The sequence below is a fragment of the Nanorana parkeri genome, unplaced genomic scaffold (assembly GCF_000935625.1).
Source record: "Nanorana parkeri isolate BGI_ZX_2015 unplaced genomic scaffold, ASM93562v1 scaffold895, whole genome shotgun sequence".
NCBI lineage: Eukaryota > Metazoa > Chordata > Amphibia > Anura > Dicroglossidae > Nanorana > Nanorana parkeri.
This window is the reverse complement of record NW_017307163.1, coordinates 680,623-707,386: the sequence shown is the minus strand read 5'-3', so window position 1 is coordinate 707,386 and position 26,764 is coordinate 680,623.

Genomic DNA, 26,764 nt, shown 5'->3' with positions numbered 1-26,764 from the left:
AGGGGACCTGTAACTGTAAGTTGTTATCACTTAAGAGATTTCTTAGCACCCTATGTGATAACAATAAAGTTAAGCGTAAAAAAAGTAAAAAAAAAGATTGCTCACAAAATAAACAAAAATGTACACATACAAAAAAAACTATTTTTTTTTAAAGTCCCCCACACAAATGCGCAAAAATGCGTTAGATGCGCCTACACACAAAAACGATGATTGCTCTAATTATGCTGCACGTGTAACATATCGCCGTGAACGTCGCAATGAGAGCAATAATTCTCAGGCCATTAATCACTGATAACACTGAACTGATGAGCTTTAAAATCTTTTTGGCTGTGGTGTTTTTTTGCGCTTTTTAAGGCTTGACATGTTTGGTGTCTAGTTACCCGACGTGACCCCGCCTTTTATATTTTACCAAAAAATTGGGCAAAAATAAATGTTTCCTAAAATAATAAATGAAAACCATTTTTTAAAAAAATATTCGGTACTTTTTTGTTATATAGTAAAAAATTAAAACCCCAGTGGTGATTAAATACCACCAAAAGATGGGGGCGTGGTTTGGACGCGAAAGAATATGGCCGCTTGACCGGAGCTGCGCTTTGGGATCCGTATCTACAGCAACTCCCTGCTCGCTGAGTCACCAGCCGGAACTTTCTAAACACTCTCTTGAGTGCCGATATCCCCGCCGACAAGTCCAAAGGCAAAACTAAGTCCAAGGGTCCCAGGAGACCCACGGATTTCTATCCACAGACGCCCGCCTCAGGCAAACAAAATGGCGCCTCGTCCGCGCGGGTAGGAGGTCCGTCTAATAACCGCTCCACAGGCAGCGATGAGTCTGAGATGGAGGAGAACACCGCTGACCAGCTGTCACCTCAGAAGGAGATTTCAAAACAGCCGGCAACCTCACCGCAGCATTCGCCACAATCTAAGGGCCCTGTAAGTAAAAAGCAGTCGACTGCTGCCACTTCTGTATCACAAGGCCCCTCTGACGCAGCACCCTCCTTGGAAGCTTTCCCTGCTTCCTCAGACCCTGCATCTAAAGCGGCCATTAAACTAATGCTACTGTCATTACGCACAATGCTCAAAAATGATTTTAAATCCTCCATATAGTCCCTGCATTCACAGATAGATGGCCTTGGTGAACGTACAGCCTGTATTGAAAACTACCTGGGTGATTATGCGCCCACATTTAATGACCTGGTTGATGCATACGCAGATCAGCAGCAATTGCTATCCCAGCTACAGGACAAGATTGCGCACCAAGAGGATAGATCCAGATGCAATAATATAAAGTTCATGGGCATCCCTGAATCGATTGGTGCTGCGGATCTTTCTAGCTCTCTTCATCGTCTGATCTCCACCTTGCTTCTTAATCAGCCGCCAGATGATTTGATTATTGACAGAGCTCATAGGCTATTTAAGCCTAAACATCTTCCGGAAGCTACACCCAGAGATGTGATTGCAAGGATCAATTTTTTCACCTCAAGGAGAATCTGATGTTTTTAACCAGGCAAGCAGAGTCCCTCCCGGAGCCCTACTCTAACATGTCCCTCTTTGCTGACATCTCCGCTGCCACAGCCCAGAAGCGGAAGGAATGCTTACTTCTAATGACCTGTACGATGCCTGGAGATGCCTACATGGCACTGAGAGGGATTATACCTTTTTTTCCTATTCACAAAACTCATATTCTAGACTAGATTGTTTCCTGGTGGATAAGCATACTCTCCAACAGGTCTCAAAAGCAGAGATAGGTTTGATCTGATCACGCCCCGGTCTGTATTTACTTATTCATAGTTAAAATTATGATACTCAAAGAGGACTTCGATATAGTGGGTATATCGGAGACCTGGCTAGACGGCACACATGATTGGGCTACTAATATAGAGGGGTATAACCTATTCAGGAGGGACAGATGTGGGAGAAGGGGTGGGGTGTTTGCATTTATGTTAAAAACTATCTAAATATGCATATAAGGGACGATATCACGTCAAACAGTGGAGAAGATGTGGAGACCTTATGGCTGGAGCTCGATATGGCGGACCCTAGCCGTAAACTTATTGTGGGTATTTGCTATAAGCCTCCGAATATATGGGAGGAGGGGGAAGCAAATCTACACTCCCAAATAGAAATAGCTGGGAGGGAGGGCAATGTAGTCGTGATGGGCGACTTCAATTACCCGGACATCAATTGGGCTAATGGTACCTCAGGATCGACAAAGGCGGGCCGATTTCTGAACTTGTTGCGAGACAATTTCTTGGAACAGATGGTGGAGGTTCTTTGTTAAATTATGTGTTTTATCCTGTACATTAAACCCATCTGTTTCCTTGGTGAATACCGACGAGAAGAAAGTATTTAGCGCCTCTGCCCTCTCCCTGTCGCTTGTGAGTAGCGACTCATTTATGTCCTTTATTGGGCCTATCTGTTCCTTTCTCCCCTTTTTACTGTTTATATACTGAAAAACATTTTTGGGGTTCTTTTTACTAACTTCGGCGATATATTTTTCACATTCAATTTTAGCTGCCCGCACTGCCAGTTTACATATTTTATTAAATTCTTTGTAGTTTTGGAATGCCGATACTGTCCCCTCCGTTTTATACTTACTAAATGCTATTTTTTTTTCTTTAATGTATTTCTTTACCGATTTACTTTGCCATATTGGCTTTGTTTTTGATCTTTTACTTTTGTTCCCCAGCGGTATGCACCTGGTTATAGCATTTTTTCATTTGCTCTTGAAACAGTCCCACTTCTGGTCCAAGTTTAGTTTATTCAATAAGTTATCCAAATCGATTTCACCCACTATATTTTAGTTTATTATATTTTTTCAGTTTATCAAAGTTTGCCTTCCTGAAGTTTAGGCTTTTCGTCCGCCCATCCCCCTTCCCTTTCTTGCAACCAATATTGAAAGCAATCACCTTGTGATCACTATTGCCCAGTGTCTCCCCGATTACAACATCCTCAATTAGCTCCGTATTGTTGGTGATGATCAGATCTAGGATTGCATTTTCCCTGGTCGGGACCTCAACCATCTGATCCATGAAATTGTCTCGCAACATATTAAGACAACGGGCTGCCTTAGCCGATTTGGAAGTTCCATGTGCCCAGTTATTTGGGTAATTGAAGTCTCCCATTAACCACAACATTACCCTCTTTCCCCGCTATTTCTATTTGCGATTTGTAGGTGGGCCTCCCCTTCCTCCCCCATATTTGGAGGTTTATAACAGACACCCACAATAAGTTAACGGTTAGGGGTAGGGCTCGTTCTATCTAGTTCTATCCATAACGATTCCACATCATCTCCACCAGCTGACGCGATATCGTCACGGATGTGAATAATTAGGTTATTTTTAGCATATATACATACCCTCCCCCCTTCTTGCCAGCCTGTCCCTCCTGAACAATTTTACTATGTCGACTCTGTTGACTGGAGTGAGCCCACTATCTAATCCTGTGTTTTTTCCTTCTATGTTATCTGTCATGGTAGGTTGTTTGGTGTTTAGTTTTTATTTGTATTTTACCCTCCCCCCCATTATCTAGTTTAAAAGATCCTGAAGATCCGATAGCCGACTGAGAAGTCAGCCCAGTTCTCCAGGAAACCAAAGCCCTCGTTTCGACACCAGTTCCGGAGCCACTTGTTAAGTTCCCTCAACTCGCGCTGTCTCTCCGGACTCACACCCTGGGACCTCTAGTATATGCAGGGCCGTCTTTACCACAGGGCAAAAGGGGCACTTGCCCTGGGCCCCGTAACGTACAGGGGCCCACAGCAGCTGTCCCTTTCACACCTAGTGGCAAACAGAAAACGAGCTGTGTGTGTGAGCCGGTGGAGAGACAGAACGGACATCCGTTCTCAGTAGCAGCCAGCCAGTGAAGTGACCGTCTATCCATGTGTGTGTCTCCTGCTGTGATCTCCTCCCACGATGCCTGTCACAGAGATCCGGCAGGCACGGATGAGAAGGAGGGGGGAGGGTACAGCTAGACAACACAGATAAATCTGAACAAAAAACAGTTACCATTATTTTTTTTTTTAATCTTTATTTACACTTATCTGTATTTAACTTTACATCTGTCTTTAGCACACAGGCTGGGGTCTGGGAGCAGGACTAGAGTGGAAGATTCTGGACTGTGTTGTATTTACAGGCATATCACTAAACATTTGCTGAAATGTATATTCAGTCCATGTGTTTAGTAATATGCTGTGTAATTGCAATACACATTTTTACTAATTTATCCATGTTCTGTACTACCTGATAAATCATACAATTAGATTTAAATAAAAATCGTATTGCATGATTTATCAAGTAGTATAGAACAAATGTACCAATCAGTGGCGGAACTATCGCCATTGCGACCCAGGAGGCAGCTATGGGGCCCGGGGCACAGGGGGGCCCAGCCAGGACGAGGAACAAACGGGTTCCACTGATGCCGTGCGGGCTCTCTGGGTCATTATGTCATCGAACGCTGCTGGCTGTCACTGGCGTCTGTGAGGAGGAATGCGCCGCTGTTCAGTTCACTGACAACCTGTCAGTGATCTGTGCAGCGGCACGTTCCTCCTCACAGCCGCTGCTGAGTTTGTAACAGCCAGCAGCTGGGGTGGAGAAGGCAGCGTCGGCAGTGGAGGAGGAGGCAGGGCCCGGTAGAGGAGGAGACGGGGCCCACCGGCATCCATGGAGGGGGAGGAGGCGGGGCCCAGCGGTGGAGGAAGCTGACAGCGGATTGGGACTGACAGGTAAGAGGTGTGCAGGGGTGTGACCGGCCCACCTGAGACCCCGCAGAGCGCACTATAGAGAGTTTATGGTGGGCTCTGCAGGGTCACTCAGGTGGGCTGTGTGGGGTCTCAGGTGGGCTCTGCAAGGGGTGTAACTAGAAATCACAGGCCCCCAAACAAAATTTTGCTATGGGGCCCTGTGATTTCTACTTATGCCCCTGGTACCAATACATGGTTATAATAGTAAAATCGTTATTGCTTTTACATTACCCCACACACTTGCAGCACGGTGTACTGCATTTTCAACATATATATTCTACATATATTATGTAGAATATATAATATATGCAACGCACCATGCAGCGTGTGTTCGGGGGCATGCAATGTAAATGCACTACCGATTTTACTGATATAACCATGAGGTGCTACATTTGTTCCATGCTACCTTATAAATCATACAATAAGATTTTTAATTTAAATCGTATTGTATGATTTAAAAAATAGTTCAGAATAAATATACCAGTATGTGGTTAAATTAGTCAAATCCATATTGCATTTATATTGCATGGACCCGAACACTTGTTGCATGGTGCACTGCAATTTCAACATATGCATTCTACGCCCGGGAGAGGAACACTTTCTCCCGAAAAGGTTTATTCTGCTCAATCGAGCAGGGTAAACCTTTCCCTGCTCTGGTTTTTTTAATATTCGTTAACAGGAGGGCAGCAGCACAGTACAAGAACAGGATCCAAGAAGAGTGGTCGGGTAACAAGCCGGGTCGGTGACAGGTTTGCAGATAGGAAGCAAGGTTCAGTGAGCAAGGTTCAGGCAACAATACTGAGCCAGCTTCCTGACTGCAGGGAGGGCTTAAATACCCTCCCAGGAAGTACCAGGTGATGGAATGATCACTCACAGCTGGGGCACACCCGCAGGTGAGTACTGGAGCTGCAGGTTCCTGACAGTTCCTGGCTGCTGGAGACACCCGCAGGCGAGCACAGGAACTGCAGGACCTGGCTCCAGCGCCACCTGGGGGTGCTCTGGATCCTGACACTACCCCCCTTTCAAGGAGCGGACTCCGGACGCTCCCACAAAGTCCATCCACATCCTCGAAGTCCAAGGGCACGGAAAGCCTGCAAGGCCGCCAAGTCCACCATATGCCCCAGGGCCAAAGTTCAAGGACCGGCTAAGCACCCCCCGCCAGGTTCAGGCATCAGGCCGAGCAGTCCACCACCCGGATCCGGCAGAAGTCTCCACAGGCCAGCAGAAGACCCAACAGAAAGGCCATGGGTACCAGGGTTCCGTAGGGCACACCCCCCAGCACTGAGGAGCCTGGGTTTCAGCGGGCAGACCACCGCAATTAAACATGGGGGGGGGTCACTAGGACCGACAACGCGTTCAGCAAGCCACCGGATACCCCCAAAGCTGTGGCCACCCGACCCAAGTCACCACATACTTCAGGGAACGCATCGAGACCCTTTGGAACCAAGGGGTGCTCAAATGGAACTCCCCCATTCCCAGGATATCACCACTACCAGGCCTGGGCTTGCGCACATGTTCCCCCCACTTGCGGTATATGTCCCGATCCCCAGGTCCCTCGGCTGCAAGGGGCATCACCTCGGCACCAGGACCAGAAGCTGAGAGCTGGGCAGCGGATCAGCGGAGTTGAAGAGCTGGGCAGCTGGCACCGGATCAGCAGAGGCGAAGAGCTTGGCATCAGGCACAGGATCATCAGGGACCAGGAGCCCGGCATCAGGCACAGGATCATCAGGGACCAGGAGCCCGGCATCAGGCACAGGATCATCAGGGACCAGGAGCCCGGCATCAGGCACAGGATCATCAGGGACCAGGAGCCCGGCATCAGGCACAGGATCATCAGGGACCAGGAGCCTGGCATCAGGCACGGAGACCAGGAGCTGGGCCGCAGGCACAGGATCGTCAGAGACCAGGATCTGGGCAGCAGGCACTGAATCATCGGAGACCAGGAGCTGGGCAGCAGGCACGGGATCATCGGAGACCAGGAGCTGGGCAGCAGGCACGGGATCATCGGAGACCAGGAGCTGGGCAGCAGGCAAGCACCGCTGTGGTTGACATGAGGTTTCAGGACATGCGGTATCCTCCAAAACTATAGCGTAGGCCAGATAGAAAGGAGTCTTAAGAAATGGGCGAGGACCCCACTGGCTTGAATGGGCAGGTCTGTTCAAAAGGTGAAGGGAACCCCTCGTGAAAGCATGTAGGGACGTGGATAATGGAGGCCCCAGGGATGAAGCATCTTGCACCAGGGCTGGTTGGCCGGGAACCGGCATCGGCTCGACTGGAACAGGAGCTGGATCGGCCGGAACAGCATCGACTGGAACAGGAGCTGGATCGTCCCAAACAGTTACAGGATCGTCCCAAACAGTTACAGGATCGTCCCAAACAGTTACAGGATCCTCTGGACCGCCTGGAACCGGATCCTCTGGACCGTCTGGAACCGGATCCTCTGGACCACCTGGAACCGGATCCTCTGGACCGCCTGGAACCGGATCATAGGCGGCTGGAACAGGAACTGGATCAGCTGGAACGGGATCGTCTCCAACAGGAACGGGATCGTCTCCAACTACTCTGGACCGCCTGGAACCGGATCATAGGCGGCTGGAACTGGAGCAGCTGGAACAGGAACTGGATCAGCTGGAACGGGATCGTCTCCAACAGGAACGGGATCGTCTCCAACAGGAACGAGGACCGGCTGGACTGGAACGGGTACCGGATGGACTGGAATGAACCCAGAGTATCTAAAACGATCATCCAGTCTCATCTTCAGAGCAGTCACTCCAATCCTCATCATCCGAACAATTGGTCCATTCTTCAAGCTTTTCAGCTTCTGACCGATACTCGGCTAAGAGACATGAGGGATCTTGCTGGGCTGCCTTGGGAACAGGTGTAACTGAATGGCAGACAGGTACTGTTGCTACGGAAAACTGGGAGAGGATTTGTTCATCAGGAATAACAAAAGTCTCTGCGGTTGTCATGGGCAACATGGTTAACCCCGATCGGGCTTTGGTAAAGGGGCTAGACTCCCTAGATCGTATGTCAGACCACCTCTGGAGCAAGGGTTCGGCAAAGGTCACTACAATGACCCCCCGGTCAATAAGGGTCTCAACCGCCTCAATATATTTCATCAAGTCCTCAGGTGGGCATTCAGAGTAGTGTGCAGAAAACCCGGCGGGATCATCCTCTAGGAACCACACCAGCGACATAACTTGCGACAAGGTAAATGAAGGGGAGAAGTCATCACCCTCATCACCCCTCAGAGCTAGCTCACTACAGATTTTAATGAGGGGTTGAATATCCTCAAAAGGACAACCAGTCAGATCCATAAAACCGTGGGCCCTGCGGATGTATTCCAACAGGTCTGCTCGGGGGAAGCCTTGAAACAACTGACGGCAGTACTGCGGCTCCTCGGATGCCAGGAGCGCATAATAATATATTCCCTCGAGATCCATCTTGACAGTAGCAAGGGAAAAACCAAAAAAAAACCCAAAAGCCTGCAGGTCCAGTGTGGTCACTTTGGTCGGTGGGGCTCAGTATTCTGTCAGGGTACCATGCACAGGCGTCCTTACACCACATGTAGGTACCCACGCAGGATGACCAAATTAATATGCCCACACTGGATAGGGTTATATGCACACAGTTTATTTGTTACACAGCAAACAAATCTACAAACCCCCCACAGGTTTAGCAGTAAAGTAACAAAAACCACGGTTGGGACAAACACACCTACAGCCAGGGGGGAACAGGAACTATATTAAGGAAAAATCACCGAAATTAAAAAAAAAAAAAACAGTTTCCCCTATATTAAATGATAAAACATTTATTATTACCCAATTTTTTGTTAAAATATTCCACACTGGATAGGGTTATATGCACACACTTTATTTGTTACACAGCAAACAAATCTAGAAACCCCCCACAGGTTTAGCAGTGAAGTAACAAAAACCACGGTTGGGACAAACACACCTACAGCCAGGGGGGAACAGCAACAAGGAGGGGTAACAGGACTGCAGATAGAGGAAGAGTGGTCAGGTACAAGCCGGGTCATTAACAGGAGGGCAGCGCAGTACAGGAACAGGATTCAAGGAGAGTGGTCAGGTAACAAGCCGGGTCGGTGACAGGTTTGCAGATAGGAAGCAAGGTTCAGGCGACACAATACTGAGCCAGCTTCCTGACTGCAGGGAGGGCTTAAATACCATCCCAGGAAGTAACAGGTGATGGAATGATCACTCAAAGCTGGGGCACACCCGCAGGTGAGTACTGAAGCTGCAGGTTTATGACAGTTCCTGGCTGCTGGAGACACCCGCAGGCGAGCACAGGAACTGCAGGACCTGGCTCCAGCGCCACCTGGGGGTGCTCTGGATCCTGACAAGGAGCTCTGTAAAAATGTATGCCACTCCCCTGTCTCCTGGGCAGCTTAAGTAAATCTGGGTAAAATGTTTGTACATCTCACATATTATACTTATTTAGAGCAATGCCAATTCCATTGCTCCTGTCATACCTGAAAGACCTACAAAGTATTCTGGACTCCTTTATCTGGTCAGGTAAGAAGGCCAGAATCCAGAAAAGCATCTTATACACACCTAAATCCTTTGCAGGTTTGGGAGCCCCGGACATCACAAAATATTATAAGACCACAATATTAGACCAGACCCGACATTGGTGGTCCCCCCAATCCAATAGAATATGGAATCAGCAATAATCTCTTCTGACCTAAACTTTCTGCTGCACACTATGCTTCTCAACCACACACCACCTAAATACTACCTAGATACGGTTACAGCTTACTACGAGGGTGTGGACATCTTTAAGCCTCACCCCTTCCACAAGCACTGGGAAATGTGTGACATACCATTGGATACTCTGGATTATGTTCTTATTGACCTGGCATATGCAAATGGTAGGCATGTGGTATCACACATCTGGGTCAATTATGCTCTGGTGATGTGTTGAAATCATTTACCACTCTCTGCCAACAATTTAATGTTCCTGTCAGAGACTTCTACAAATATCTTAGCATTAGACATTTCCTGTCCAAGACAAAAATCAAAGATTCTACACACCTGATAAGAACAATAGCCTTCTTCTCCAAAACAACTTTGAACAAGAAAGGTATTTCCTTTTTCTACAAAATGTTAACTACTCCCACGACTGAGGTTAAACTTTCCTCAATGACATGGTGGGAAAAGGGATTTGGATTCTCAGTACCTCTTGAACAGTGGTACTGCACGATGGCCTGGCCCCTAAAGGCTTCTAGATGTCTATCACATTGGGAATCCACCAGAAGCTACTGCACAATTGGTACTATACCCCACATAAGTTGGCCAAGTTTTTTCCAACCTCATCCCACTATGTTGGCATAATTGTGGTGGGACAGGATCGCTTCACCATATTTGATGGCACTGTCCTCCACTTGCTCCATTCTGGGACTCCGTCTTTAAACTTATTAGTGACATCACTCACCTGAAATGCCCTCCTACCCCGCAGATGGCCCTCCTCGGGATTGGTATACTGGACTGGCCCCCCTCATTACTAGTGCTCGTGACACACATACTCATAGCAGCTAGACTAGTTATAGCTAGACTGTGGAAACAGCAGACCATCCGGACACTGTCAATGATGATTGACACACTTAACACACATATGCACTTTGAATTTCTGTTTGCCAGAGCTCACCTCAGGGAACAGAAATTCACTGCAGACTGGGGTTGCTGGATGACTGACAAACGTTGTAGCTCTGGAATGGTGTAAAGGAATCATCTACCACCAGCGGGTCATCCTCGCACATTACTCCAGAGGCAAACATGTCCTAGTCAGTATCCTCCTCTTCCCATATATGTATGATCTCTGCACCACCTAGCCTCTATCAGGTCCAATAAGTTGAATCTGTAGTAAGTTAATAATATCTTCACATTGTAATGCCAAGATTTGTTATTATTTACTTTATCCCACGTTCTCCCCTTTCCCCTTAGAGTGTTACACCTTCCCCCCTCCTTTTTTTTTTTTCCTCCCCAAAGCTATGTGACGCTTATTGACCCATGTGCTATCACAGCTTTGTACGCCACATGCACAATAACCGGTACTTTACCTCGCTATTATGATATGTGCCTTAAATGTACTAATTTGTACTGTTACTAGAATTTTCAGGGCCCACTGGCTTTACATGACTGGCTTATGATACACCTATGCAAATATTGGGCCTTTGGCCATGTTTTCTTCTTTGTTATTTCGTCCTTTGACACATTACATTGTATGGGTCTTGCAACTGTGGTTTTCATCACCTGCATTGTGAAAAATGTTGAATAAAAACTATAGTTACAAAAAAAAAATACCACCAAAAGAAAGCTCTATCTGCCCCCAAAAAATTGTATAAAATGCATTTCAGTACAGCGATGCATGACGGAATAAACGTCAGCCAAAGTACTGCAGCGCTGACTACTGAAAAATGTCGTGGACAGGAAGGGGGTGTAAACACCCCGGTCAGCAAGTGGTTAAGCACGTTGTAAGAGCGTTTTTTCTCCAATGAAACGCGCGTTCGATGCTCGTTTTTAAATCTGATTGATTTCTTTTATTTTTTTTCTCTATCTGTTTTTATTTATTTTTTAAAGTTTTAAACTTCCCGCCGGTTCCGCCCCCCTGCGACGCAGACGCTTGCAAGGGATGGAACCCGGAAGACAGCAGCGGCCGGAGGACACATCGGGGATCGTGGACAAGGTAAGACCTACGCTGTATTCCCGAGTGTGGCTCGGGGGTACCGCTTTGTTAACCCCGAGCCACACTCGGGAATATCAATGGATACGCGCTGAAATCTGCCCCTACGCGCGAAAAAGAAGCTCAAGTACTTTTCCGCACGTAGGGCGGTTTTCAACGCGACAAAACGGGCTGAAATACGCCCAGATGAGACCCATGCCCATAGGGATTCATAGGATTTCACTTCTTGGGCGTTTTTCAACGCTTCGATCAGTGCTGAAAAACACCCAGGTGTGAACCCAGCCTAAAGGTCTTTGATCGTTACCGGCATTACAGAGCCTTAAATAACTTGTCACGTACAGTGTACATGGACAGTCATATAGGCACTTTGTGACTGGACGTGTAGTGTACGTCTCCCGTCACAAAGGGGTTAAAGGACTAAATTCAAGAGCTTATCATACCCGGTTTTACAGTATTGATAGCCTAGATAGCCATACATCTGGATCTTGTATGTATGCTACTATGAGTATGGAGGCTTCCAATGCACAGAAATAATGTGAGGAGTCTGTCAATAGGGAGTATGCAGATATAATAACATAATGTTTAATGCATTCATTCATATAATATATGTACATGATCTAAATCAGTGTTAGTAATTCCCTAATTGTTAGAATACACAGTATTGTATTTATAGCAATAACTCCTGCAGTATACAATTTCAGTCACTAGGTGGCTGTGTTTATAAGTTCTGTTATACAGTATCTATGGTAGATACACTGCTGTATTGAATAAGGTAGAAAATAAAGCTGTGGCTTCCTTCCTGTTTTCAAGCCATGAGCAGCATGCATATCTGACTGGGTGCTTGTGTTTCTCTGTCAGGCTGTGCAAGAAATTCTAACACTGATACACTCAGTAAATATCACTGTTATTATTGGTTTCCAGTATTTTCTGAATTACAACGGCTATTTTAGAAATTGCAGTTCACAGAAATGTGACAGGTATAAAGAAATGAAAGATGCAAAAGAAGGCTTTGTTTATTTTAAAATGTAAAACTAGCAGATCTAGCCAGTATATGCTGATGGCCAAATGTGAAAAATCTGATTTTCAGCAACAGAAGGAATGGACCACATGTAGAAGAGCAGAACGGTAGTGAATAATGTTATTGAGCTGGCATATTTTAAAGATGAACTTCAAGTATACGTAAAACACCATTTAGGCCCGATTCACATCTGAGCGATCCGAAAATGTGCACAAACACAAACCGCGCTTGCGGTGCCATTCTTTTCTGATGGCACCCCAATCGCGCCTAGCAATCCACGCAGTTTTGGGCCGTGTTTCCACGGTGCAATCGTGCACTATTGCTCCCGCAAAAAATACGTGGATCGCTCGTCGCACAAAAAGGTGCATGGGCCTTTTTGCCGCGGTTGCCACACGGATATATCACCATTTAAACCAATGGGGCCACGCAGCGACCGAGGCACCCAACTGCCCGCGAATGTGCAGTTCTGGGACGTGTGGTCCCGGGCCTCAATGCAGATGTGTATTCCATTGGAAGTAAATGTGTTTACATACAACTATCTAAAAAGTGATATTCAGGCTCTGTTGCATGTGTATGTATTGACTGGGAACATGCAGACTGGAGGAGAGTGAACAGGGTTTATGAATTATCAATGTGTTGCAGTTGCTTTATTGTCCAGTCAGGAGACTGAAGGCAGGGAGATTATCTAAAGTCACAGAATACTCTTTTAATTTATTACATCTTCATTGTAACAGCAATACAAAGGATTGTTATTTTTGACAATCCAATATACACCCATATACTTTGACAATTTAAAAATGCAAAAACAACTCCGGGTACCAATCTTTCCATTGCGCAAGGTAACTGCTCATTTTTGCCTTGGGTAAAAAAAAGAAATTATACTCACCTGATCCTCGGAGCCGGCTGGCTTATATGCCAGTCCCTGGAGCGCCTCTCCCCCTCCATTACAGCAGTCTAAGGTTCTGTGAGTCAATGGGGTTGATTTACTAACCTTATAAACACGCCACGAACAAGTACACACGTCTGTAGTGTGTTCCCTCCCAGCATAATCTATTGGTGGAATCTAGACACCTTTGTAGTGTGTACACACCCAGCAGGTGTGTTGTGCAAAGCCCTGCATGAATTGCAAGGTGATGTTGTGTAAATTAGCTCTACATTGTGTTGCTTGCGTTGATGAATGCAGGAATGTAAATGCATGAGCTAACCATTTTTGTCTAAACTGTGAAGCAGCATCTCTAAGCCCTTCAATGCTCGAGAGACGCTGCCATCAGGTGCAGTGTTATTGGGGATATACGTGCAACATGAGGTTCCGAACATGGCGCAGGCTCCACCTTTCTCTGCTAAAAGCATATCCAAAGCCATTCTATTCTGCCATGCTACCAGTGACGTGGCATCTAGCTGTTCAGCGAGACCCTTAACTGCGTCCCTCGTATAGTTGACAAATTGCTGCTGATTATAATATATATAGTTAATCCAGTCTATATTTTTGGTGGCTGTTACTTTTACTGCCATAGCAGCTGCTACTACAGCTTGCACACAGTGAGGTAAACCTTTTGCTACTGCATCCAGGGGGGGCAGAATAGTATCCTAGCGGTCTCATTTTTCCCCCCCAGGATTGACAAATTACACTAGTCATGAACCCATTTTTACAATCTACCATCTGTACAAATTGCTTTGTGTAATCTGGGTTTGCAAGGACTACATCAGCGACAATGAGTCTTTTTGCATTTTCAAATACTTTTTCTAGGGGTTCATTCCACTCAATTGGATCCCCCATAGCCACAGGGTTTGTATGTATGGCTTGATACAAAGGTTTTGTATATTCAGAGAAATTTGCCACCCATTGTCTGCAATATTTAAGCATACCCAGAAAAGACATCATCTGTTTCTTTGTTCGTGGTTTTGGACATTGTAAAATAGCTACTTTTCTCGCAGGGTCTAGTGCTTTTCCTTGTTTGGAAATCATGTGTCCCAAATATTTTACAGTAGGCTGACAGAACTGCAATTTGTTCTTACTAGCCTTATGTCCTTCCTGTGCCAGGAAGGTAAGTAATGACACAGTTGTTTCAATACATTGTTCTACATTGTCTGAGCAAATTAAAATGTCATCTACGTAGACTAAGATTTTACTGCCCTCTCCTGGGCTATACAGAGACACCGACTTAGCTATTTCATGTGAGAAAATTGCTGGACTCTCTGCATAGCCCTGAGGGAGTCTGGTGTAGGTTAATTTCTCATCCTGGTAGGTGAAGGTAAACCAGAACTGTGAGTTTGGGTGTACTGGAATGCTGAAAAAAGCATTAGCTAGGTAAATTACTGTAAATACCGTGGAGGACGGTGGTATGGCATGCAACAATGTAGAAGGGTCAGGCACCACCGCTGCCCATATCACTACCGCTTGATTTACAGCCTTTAAATCCTGTACCATCCTCCATGTACCGTCTGTTTTTTTTACGGGAAACAAGGGCGTGTTACACGGAGACTCAGGGGAGGGGATTAGAATGCCTGTTTCTCGCAAAGCTAATATTAACCCTTAAACGCCCTCCTCCGCTGCTGGTTTTAAGGGATATTGCCTTTGGTGGGGTCTAAAAGATCCTTTAGGTGTTATGACAACAGGGTCTGCTGTTCTTATTAACCCCACATCAGTTTTTGATGTTGCCCATAATTTAGTTGGTACCGATAGGAGTTTTTGTGCAGTATTTGTGAGTTCTGTACTGTTGGTCATGATGTCTGTTTCCAGACATGTTCTTTGAGAGTTACATCGATTTCTTGATTTAATTCGTACACTTTAACCCCTTTCTCTCGCAACTGACTGGTGGACATTTGTGACCAGTTGGTTATACATTGTCCGACCCAAGCCCATGTTTTCCCTTTGGGTTTTCTGAGAGATATGTGTGGTGTAGTTTTTTCTCTATAGAAATCTTTATGCTGTTTGTCACTTAAACAGACTTCTATCCCCGTGACCCCATCTGTTCCCTCTAAAACTCTATATAGTAGAATCTCTTGTGGGTCTTTATTGCAGTGTGCTGTCTCATATGAGTAATCAGCACCTGGGGTAATTTTGAAGTAGGTGGTGACGTGGGGTTTTGTTATCTCTTGGCCGGCACCTGGGTGGGTCTTTAACCAATTTGTTATCAGTTCTGTGCCATACTGATCAGGGGTCAGTCCATACCAGTAGTATGTATTTCCATCCTCTTTTAGCTCATTAATCCTTCTTATCTGTATTGACCCATCCTGTGGGATCAAAAATAGGCGTAGGTCGCCCATAAGATCTCGTCCTAATAAGTTGATAGGGCATGTATGGGATATTATAAATGGGGCTTTTGCTGTAAGCCCTGTCTTGGGGTCTTTTACTGTAAGTGGGAATGATAATTCTTGGGAATTTGCCCCACCTCCTGCATTTCTAACAAGGACATGCCCATCTCTTTTGTAGGGGGGTGCTTCACGGGCTTGTATGACCGATTTACATGCTCCACTGTCACATAAAAAGGTGATATTTTTTCCTTCTACTGTCAGGGTTATATTTGGTTTATAGGTGTCTGCAAAATGTAATTCAATCACTTCCTCTTCTTCTTCATCACTTAAATCTTTTAACCATTCTTGTAGGTCATCCCTTCTGGGTTTTAGTCATGCACTACTTTTTAATCTACAATCTCTTGCAAAATGACCTTTCCTATCACATTTGTAACATTCCCTTCTCTCTCTTCTGCCATCATAATCCTTGATGGGTGTTCTGCGTTTCTCCCTATTTCGGTCTCTATCTTCCTCATACATGCAGTCCTCCTCTTCTTCTGAATCTAACATATAGGCACCCGCAGCTACTTTTCTGCCTTTTGGTTTAGTTTTATCCTTGAGGACCCTTTCTGCATGTCTTGCGTGTTCCATAAAGTCAGTGAGTCTACAGGTACGGTGCGTAACCATGTGTTTGGTAATAAACTGACTAAGAGGTTCATTAAAACCCCTATGTATCGCTGCTTTTAGCTGCTGCTCGTATGGGGAGTCAATGTCTCTATTTGGGGGTGGTACAAGGCCACTATGTCTATTAAAAACGGTGGTCATTCTATGGCCAAATTCGTCCACAGATTCTCCCTCTTTCTGTGTAGTGGTACTGACTATAGACCAGTCTGGTCTTGGTTGGAATTGTAGTCTAGTACGGGCCAAAACGTCATTTATTCTATTCACTAGATCTGCACTGTCTGGTGCCAGGGCTTGTCCATTGGCACCAAGAGGCTGCCAGTTACCAGCTATACGATGCCAGTCTACTCCCATTATCACTCTAAGTGCCTGCTCCACCTCTACTCCATTTAATACATATGAAAGTCTTAGGTTCCCCACCCCCTGCGACAAATTCCTCAAGGTTTTCCTTGGGGTGGGGTATGCCCTCCACGGCCTTTTTAACGTCCTCCATTGTCCACAGTCTATATACTGTCATTGTGGGTAGTTCCTGCTCTTGTCCTGCCCGTGGGTTTGCTACTTGTATCATTGGAAAAGCGTCCTGAGGAATTTCTTCTTCCTCTATTGCTTTGGATCTAGTGGTGATATGTAGTGGTTGGTCTGCCGTCTGCGGTTCCTTGTGTCAGGGCAGCCAGCGTAAGGGGGTGGCTGTTCTTCACATGGGGCACTACTAATTGAGGATGTGTCACACTCAGCAAATGGATTGCATGACCATCCTGGTTGAGGGGAGCCATACTAATTTGAAGAGGGGGAGTTATATTAATCTGAGGTATCTGCAGGTATATAGTAAATTCATTTTCTGGTGTTGGTTTCTTGGGGGGGGGTCATTTGTTTTAATGTTTCCACCAGCTCTTTCAATTCTTTAATCCCGGTTAAAGTGTCCCGTACTTCGGAAGACTTTGCACCATCCCCTGTGTCTACTTCGGCTGTAGTTTGTTTATTTTGGGTGTTAAGTTGTACTACAGTCTGTATTAATGTTGGGGCTATTGCCTCTTCAGCAGGGGGCTGTTCTTGTTGGGGTTCTGGTCCTGAATTTGTCTCTAAGTCATCTTTTTTCTTTTGGCCAAACCAAAATGTATTAACTACATGTTGTCTTTTGTATGATTCAGCTAACCAGATTTAAGCTTCTGGTAGTCCTAGTTGTTTCTCCATTTTCCTATTCCCATTTGCTTCTGTCTTAATTTTAGCTACTAAAGTTTTACAATATTCAGGATGCAGATGTCCGTTAAAGTGAAACATCTGCCTCCACTCATTTCTGTATTTTATGTTATTCCTATTCTTCCTCTTCATGATGACTTCATCGTCAGTTAAATTCAATTTAGTACATGTGTTTCCCATGATTTTGGTTATTATTGTCTGACCCTAATCCTCACCGTTCACACAATGTGTCGCCTGTGTCTTGGGGTCTTTTCTACCCCTCACCGTTCACACAACTGTGTCGCCTGTGTCTTGGATTCACCTTTGTCAGATAGACAGTTGAACTTATTTGTTCCCACCGATTTCTATGACCTTTACGAGGTTGTACAGTCCTCTGCAGTCCACGGGGTCCTTATGAACACGTTCCAACTGTCTATGTTTTCACTAATATATATATATCTCTATTGGGGTTTACTACACAGTATTCTATCAAATTCCTGACCTAAATTAGTCATTCATATTTATGTGCCCCCTCCTGTTTTTTATGAGGCTGTAGTCTGACTCTTATATGGGTCTTACAATCCTCTGAAGTCTACAGGGCATTTGATATCATAGCTTATATGAATGTCTAATTTTCCCACAATTTAGTTCTCAATCATCAACAGTATAAAAAATATAACAACATAACAAAACAGAAATATCAATATACTTATGAAACACAATTAACTCTAAATATTTGATAAATGAGAAGAAAAATATCTTCTTACCCTATGCAAATGAGAATCTTTGCACGATCGCCTCCGCGATAAAAGGCGATGGTATAGTTAAAAGATTAAGAAATGTTTTATTCGTGCATGGGAAAACTCAATACAGACAATGAAAAAGTTCGGAACTGTTCCTCACTTAGTCTCGTAAGAGTCTTCAACTCCCCTCCCCCTGTCTCGATGTTTTATATAGTTCTTTAGTACATCCTGTGTTGAGTCACTTCAGTCATGAGACCAGGAGAACTTCCTTAATTCTGTTTTCCGTGTATTGTCTGCTCAGGAAGCCTGTAACTTTGCAGTTTAAGCTGATCTTGCAGTTTTTGAAAGCTTGGTTTAACTCGAGAAAACAAACACGTTAATAATATATAAATTTAAACATATTAATCAGTTCATCAATACAACAAATAATATTCACAAGCCCCCATCACCTTCTGTGAGGTGGCTGTTGAACATTTCTCCTGCATTCCTCCTGCTGAGGATCTGTACTCATCTCCTGCTCATCTATTACTCCAATTGCTATTGATGATCACAGAACCAGCCCTCAATAAAGTGAACTAGACCTCAATAAAGATATAGTTCCATCTTTATTCTACATATTTAATGAATTAAGAAGCTCATTAAAATGTTTGTTGGATTTATCTATGTTATCGGCAGACACTACTGATTGTGGTAGGGAATTCCACATTTTTGCTACTCGCACAGTAAGAAAAAAACCCTTGAAAAGTCTGAGACTAAACCGCCTCTCTTCTAACCTCTTGTCGTGTCCTCATGTTATCAATACAGTTCCCACTGTAAACATCTTGTCCCTAATTGTCAGGGTTTCATACCCTTCCTTGTCTAGTTGCTTGCAGCATAGCTTGTGCAGTGTTTCTGACAACGTTGTACCTCTTTTGCATCCCCATATGATCAAACCAGTTAACATCATCATTCTGTAACTACTAGCAAAACTCTTGACAAATTCCTGTCTCAGAGTGATGTTACAAACACTAGCTCACTAACTATCAGCTAGTCCATTCAGTCTCTGCCCTTGCATTTGTTCTGATCTACCAAGTGCTCTGCAATTGTCCAGTTGTCTGCAAATGAACCTGCCTCTGGCTGACTGATCTCCTGGTTCCAGACTCCAGCTTTGTTTCCGTTCATCCTACTCTTAGTGTTCCCTAACCTGGTTCAGCTGACTACCCGCTTTGGAGTCTGAACTCTGGCTTGGCACTGACAATGTCCTGCATTTTCTCCATTGCTTTATGCCATTTATGTTTATTGTAGTTTTCAGTAAACTCCTTTTATTTTTTAAACCTGCACTTTAAGTTTCTGTCTAGTTTCTGTTTCTTGGTTCCCCAGCACTATTGCGGTCCCCATTAATAATTTTAAAAATTTCAATTAGGTCCCCTCTTAAACACCTATTTTCAAAGGAGAACACGTTTGATTTCTTAATTCATAGCTCAGACCTTCCATCCCCTTTATTAATTTTGTAGCCCTTCTTTGAAATCTATCAAGTTCAAGGACTTCCTTCCTGAGGGTTGGTGACCAAAACTGAACCGCATACTCAAGGTGAGTCTGAACCAGTGATTTATTAAGTGGTAAAATTGTGTTTTTATCCCTTGCCAAAATCCCTCTTTTGATGCAGGAAAGTTTCCTGTTTGCTTTGCTGGCCGCTGCTTGGCATTGCATGCTACTGCTGAGTTTGTGATCTATGAGCACAATGGAGCACCCCCTAAGTAGTATTTTACACACACATTACTTGCTCCCATGCATAACCTTACATTTTTCAATGTTACATCGCATTTGCCATTTTGCAGCCCAGGCCTCAATTTTATCTAGGTCTTGTTGAAGTTAATCTATGTATCCTTGAGAATTTACTGCCCTACACAGTTTAGTATAATCTGCAAACACAGATATTGAACTATGTATTCCAATATCTATGTCATTTATAAATAAGATAAACAAAATTAGTCCCAGGACTGAACCCAGGGGCACCCCACTCACAACTTTTGCCCAATTAGAAAATTAACCATTTATTTCTACACTCTGGATCGGTTCGCACAACCAGTTTTCCACCCATATGCATACAATTTTGTTGAAACCCATAGACCTTAGTTTATGACTTAACTATTTGTGGGGTACTGTATCAATTGCTTTAGCAAAGTCAAGACACACCACATCTACTGGTATTCCTTTGTCTATATTACAACTGACTTCCTCATAGAATGTCAATAGGTTGATCTGACAAGAACGGTCCATCATGAAGCTATGACGCTTGATACTTAGGTATACAATTTTCAAAGACCAATTCCTGCATATAGTCCATTATTATTCCTTCAAATATTTTGCACACTATTGATGTTAAGCTGACTGGCCTATAGTTGCCAGGTGTACTTTGTTTCCCTTTTTGTATATTGGTACCATATTTGCTTTCAATCAGTTGGTAAGATGCCTGATATTAAAGTGTCTGAAAAAATGATGAACAGTGGTCTAGCTATGACCTGGCTAAGTTCCCTGAGAACCCACAAATGTAACCCATCTGGTCCTGGAGATTTGTTTACATTTAATCTATCCAGACTTTTAACTCTGATCTCTGACAGCCAATGAGATACGTTAAATCTCGTGTTACCTGAGCAGCTGCCTTGTTCACTAACTCCCTCTGTCTCTTCTGTATAGACAGAGGCAACGAATGTGTTTAACACATCAGCTTTCTCCCTGTCACTGGTAGCCAGCTTCCCCTTTTCATCTGTTATGGGGCCTGCATGTTCTGTCCTTACTCTTTTACTATTTATATAATTAAAGAATTTCTTGGGGTTTCTTTTGATTTCTGTTGCTATGTGTTCTTCATACTCTATTTTTGAAGCCCTGATTGCTCTTTTACATCTTTTGTTGGATTCCTTGTCGTATTTTAATGCTGATGGTGACCCCTCTGACTTATATTTTTTTGAAGGCCTTATCCTTTTCCTTTATATGTTGTTTTCCTTTGCTAGTTAACCGCCCTGGTTTATCTTTCGCTGTTTTGAATATGTTAGTAAATGTAATGAACTGGGAATTTTGCTATTTAAAATTTCCTTGAAACTTTCTCACTTTTCCTCTGTGTTCATATTCAGGAAGATTTGGTCCCAATTAGTGTCACACAGCAGCTATCTCAGCTCATTAAAGTTAGCCTGTTTAAAAATTAAGTGTTCTTGTGGTGCCAACTTGTCTATGGTTCCTGGAGTTCACTGTGTACGTTATCATTCTATGATCACTGTCCCCCAGGTTATCCTCAATTTCCACATCTGTAATCAGCTCTGTGTTGTTTGTAATTAATAAATCCAACAGAGCATTTTTTCTAGTTGGGGTTTTGACCATTTGTCCCAAAAAATTGTCACGTAATGTGTTCAAGAAGTGAGGGGCCTTACTTGAGTGTGTGGTTTAATTTGCCCAATCATTATCAGGAAAGTTGAAGTCCCCCATAATTATGACATTGCCTTGCATTAAATAGTTGAATCTCCTCCTCCTCTCTTATATTCAGGGGCCTGTAGCATATTCCCACCAATAATTTACAATATTTACAATTCAATTTATTTATAATTCAAAATATTAACAATCAGTTACAAAGCCATCCACAACTCTGCCCCTGGCTATATCTCAAACCTGGTCTCAAAGTATCACCCTAACCGTCGGCTCCGATCTTCCCAAGACCTCCTGCTTTCCAGCTCCCTTGTCAACTCCTTCCATGCTCGCCTCCAGGACTTCTCTAGAGTCTCTCCCATCCTCTGGAATTCTTTTCCCCAACCTGTCCGTCTGCCGCCCACCTTGACTGCCTTTAGGCGATCCCTAAAGACTCATCTCTTCAGGGAAACCTATCCCACCTCAACCTAACTGCTCGACTATCACGTTCTCAAACAATTCATCCCCACGCAGCTCCCTCCTCATGTATCACTTCCCCCTCCCTTTTAGATTGTAAGCCCTCAGGGGCAGGGCCCTCCTTACCATCTTGTCTTGAATTGTATTGTGATTGTAATGTCTGCCCTATATTGTAAAGCGCTGCGCAAACTGTTGGCGCTATATAAATCCTGTATAATAATAATAATAATTTACCATTTGTTTTATTAATTTTCATCTCCAACCATAAAGATTCAGCACAGTCCCCAATCTGAGAATGTCATCAGGCAAATGAGTAATTATATGGGGGTCTCTTTTTCTTGTATTTCTATTTGCTTGTATGCTACTTTAAGACTGATAACATACACTTGCAAAATTCTTTCATTTGCAGCTGTCCCCATGGAAACAGAAGTTCAGAGCCTGTGACATAGTACATAGACAACCTGATGACAGTTGGCCACTTCCCCTGTCTGGAGCAAGAAATAGACCCTTGTGGTCAGAACTGGTTTTGACTGAATATTGACAGGGTGGTCCTTTGGAAGTTTCTCAATTCGCTAGTCACATGATGTTAACACCCACTTAACTGCTTACTAACTGATAATAAAGATATGAAGCTGATTGGACAACTATATGATCACGCCCAGAATACGGCCAGAATACGCCTATACATGCCTATATCTTATGCATATTCATGACTATAAATTGTTATGTTTGATGTGTTTTTGGCAGAAAAACTTCCTCTTTGATTCAGCTTACATAAGCCGAGTCATTGTTGTATTTTCCCACTGCAGTGGAAGAATAAAGCACCTATTCTTTATCAATTTGGACTCACTATCTCATCTAGAAGGTCTTGATTGGGGACCCCCTAATCTGGCGTAACACACATTCAAAACCAGATCATTCCTGAAATATAGGCATAGCCCAGTTATGCGAGTCATCCAGCCAGGTTTCTGAAATTCCCACAAAATTATACTCCTCTTTAGGGAGTAAAAGTTACAATTCCTCCATTTTGCTCACCAAACATCTAGTGCATAGAATTTTCTTGTTGCTCACACTCTGGCTGCTATTGCTTGCTTCAAAACTTTGTGCATTTGATTGTGATATTATAGACTCCCCGCTCTGTGTTGAGATCGCCACATTAACCCCTATTTCCCCCTTAACTATACTGTTTGGAGTTTATGATGTCTGCTCATTTCCTGGTATAATCATACTTGATCCCTTCTCCCAGAATCTAGTTTAAAAACTCCTCTAACGTTTTTACCATTTCCTCCTCCAGCAGGGCTGCATTTAGGTGCAGTCCATCCCTGCTGTAAAGCTGTTAGCTGACTGAAAATTCAGCCCAGTTCTCCAAGAACCCAAACCTCTCCTTTCTACACCAATTTCTCAGCCACCTGTTCAGATCTCTTAGCTGATGCTGCCTCTCTGGTGTGGCTTGTGGTACAGGAAGTATGTCAGAGACCTTGGACCTTGGTCCTTTAGGACACTCCATCTTCCCCTGACTTTGTCATTGGTACTAATGTGTACCATACCAGCTGGGTTTTCCCCAGCCCCACCCAATAATCTGTCCATCCGATCCGCAATGTGCCAAACCCAAGCGCCCAGTAAACAGCATACTGTTCAGTGATAACGTTCTTTATGGCAAATTACCCTGTCTGGTCTCCTAATTATAGAATTCCCTACCACCAGGATCTGTCTATCCTTGCTTGAGCCCCTGCTCCCCTCTACACTGGAGCAGTTATTACCCTGGCAGCTAGAATAGATATTCTGCTCAAGCAATGCTACCCCTGTGCTGATATCCCCAATCTCATGCAAACAGGGAAATATGTATTGGGGTGTAACATCTCAGCACTAGCCTCTCTGATGCTTTCTCCTCTCCCCCGCCTTCTGACCCAGCTATCCACCTCTGGGTCCTGCTCCTCCATGCTACCACCCTCTTATATGCTGGTCCCTGCCAGTACCTGATGGGTAAGGTCCAAACTCTTCAGGTTAATAATGCTCCTCAGTGTCACCAGATGGTTCTTTAGATCCAGAATCTGGGCTTCCAAACAAACCACTTGCTCATATCTCATACAACAGCATTTGCCCTTGGACGGTTGCTCAAGGAACGCATACATTGAGCATGATGTACACCGGGTTGCAATAACACCCATGGAGGTCATGTCACTGGTTTTTGGGGATGTCAAGCTTGACTTTTATTTATTTATTTAGCCCGTCAATTGATGTTGTTTCACAGATTATCACATTAAAGCTGTCCCACAAAACAGTGCCACAATTCTCACCTTTTATTTCCACAATTATTTCAGGTTTTACCTCCAAAGCAGTCCCACACATATCACTGAATATTACTCTAATGTAGTCCCACAGTTATCACAAGTTATTATTCTAAAGCAGTCCCACAATTATCTCGGATTATTGCTCTAAAGCAGTCCCACAATTCCACAAAGTATCTACACCTAAAGAGTCTTAGTAAAAAAAAATGTAAATCCTTAATCAAAAATAAGAGGACAGTACATACCATCTGGATCTGGACCATCAAAAGGACCATTACTAGTTTGCCACCCTTTTGAATCCACGTTATAAGGGAAATATGCTAGTGCCCATCCTGCAGTGAGAGAGGGAGCAAAAAATGCACCATCTGGAACAAGGTAACCTTTTAAAGTGATTTCTAGAGAACGACAGGATCCCCTTTAGTGACCGAGAAAGTGATTTCTCCAGAAAGTAATTTCTAGAGAATGATAGGATCCCCTTTCATGACCAACATGTCTTGGATCCTCAGGTTGATAAAAGGAGGAGCAGTGGTTACTTAAAGGAGAACTATGGGGTCAGTGTTTTTCCCCATAGTTCTCCTTAGGGTAACGGGAGGACACAAACTAGTGTCCTCCCGTTACCCTAAGCTCAGTATACCGCGAGCTACAGCTCGTCGATCGAGAGGCGAGCCGACCTGTGACAGTCTCATTGTCACAGGTCGGCTAGAACTATGAGGTGAGTGAAAAGCAACCTCATAGTTCTCCTTTAAGCAAGGTTTTCAAACTTTTCTTCATGTTGCATCACCCAAGCCTGGCTGGTGACAAGGGTCACATTCAGCACCTAACCCATATAATCACTAATTATTTTGGCTCAAGGATGTATGTAGACACCCTTACAAAAGACAACCTTCTTGACCAAGATAGACAACTGGCTTCAGCTTCCCAGTATGTAATTAAGCTGCTGGGATGCCCTGTGGCCTATGTGCTTTTAGGATGGGCATTTAGTGCAGTGGGTGGTTTTATCACAGAAAAAAAGTCTGCCTGTCCCCAGACACAGTTGACAAGCTCTCCTTTATAAACATGAAGTACTGGATCTACTGTTGTGGCCATGACATCATTACCATTTTGTGCTTCCTCTATAGCTTTAGTCCCGTGCTTCTGCACTGTCAGGGCACAACACCTAATATTTCCGCATTTGCTCCTCAGCTGCCAAATGTGTGCAATTTTTTTCTGCAGGGTCATTACCGATATCAATAGCTACATGAACCCAATCTCTGTTTATATAGTTTTGTGGGATAGATACATTTTATTTTAAATGCTACTGCTTATCCAGAACTTTTACCCACTTCCAATAATTATTTTTATCATCTTCTGCTTTTTGTACCTAATAAATATGTTTTTATATACAGTATATATATTTTGATATGTGCATATTAATTTCATGTATGTGGCAATTTCCTATAATGGTTGCCCTGTTGTATTTCCTTAGCCATTGCATCTTTACTTTTATTTTATTCTTCCTACTTTCCTCTCAAAAGATCTCTCCTCACTGGCGGAACTACCAGGGTCGCAGCGGTCGCAATTGCGACCGTGCCCTAGCATTCCGTCACTTGGGGGGGGGCCCAGCGAGGAAGAAAGGGGCCCCCGAGATTGTATCCTGCAAGGCCGCCATCAGGGGGGTACAGCCACTGAAGTTGTAAGGTGCCCAGGTGGCCGGGCTCCAAGCTATAACTTTTTATTATGAAATTATAAGACTAATGCAATTTGGCATGTCCCGGGCCCCCTCTGCCTGCCTGCTATTGGAATCTTCCACAGACGTGTGTGCAGGGGGCGGAGCTTGCTTTCCCCGGGCAGAAGCGTCGGAGAATGTGGCTGAAGAGGAGCTGCAGGTCGGCTGTCTGGAGGAAATGTAAGTGTTTCCCTGCAGACAGAGTCCCCGGGGATGTGCTAGAGACTGGGGGGGGAGAGAAAGTGAGGGAGAAAGATCGACCGACGCTGAGAGCTTCTCTACATTGGTCGGTCGATCTCTCTCATGCTTCCCTTCCTCCTCTGAGCATCGGCCTGTGTGTGTTTCTCACTCTTCCCCCCCTCCTCCTTTCAGAGAAGGGGGAGGGAGGGGGGGAGGTGAGAGAGACCGACGGACGCTGGGGGGGAGGGGTTAAGAATGAGAAGCCCAGACCCTGCACACTGTGCTGAAATTTCTTTAAATGAGAGAAATGGATTATATTAGGGAATATTACACTGTAATGTTCCCCAATATAATCTATTTCTCTACCACAGCTTTGGATAACATTTTGCATTTACTTTGTATCGCCTGACGCCCGGGACATGCAGTTCCAGGCGCCAGGCAGGTGGTTTC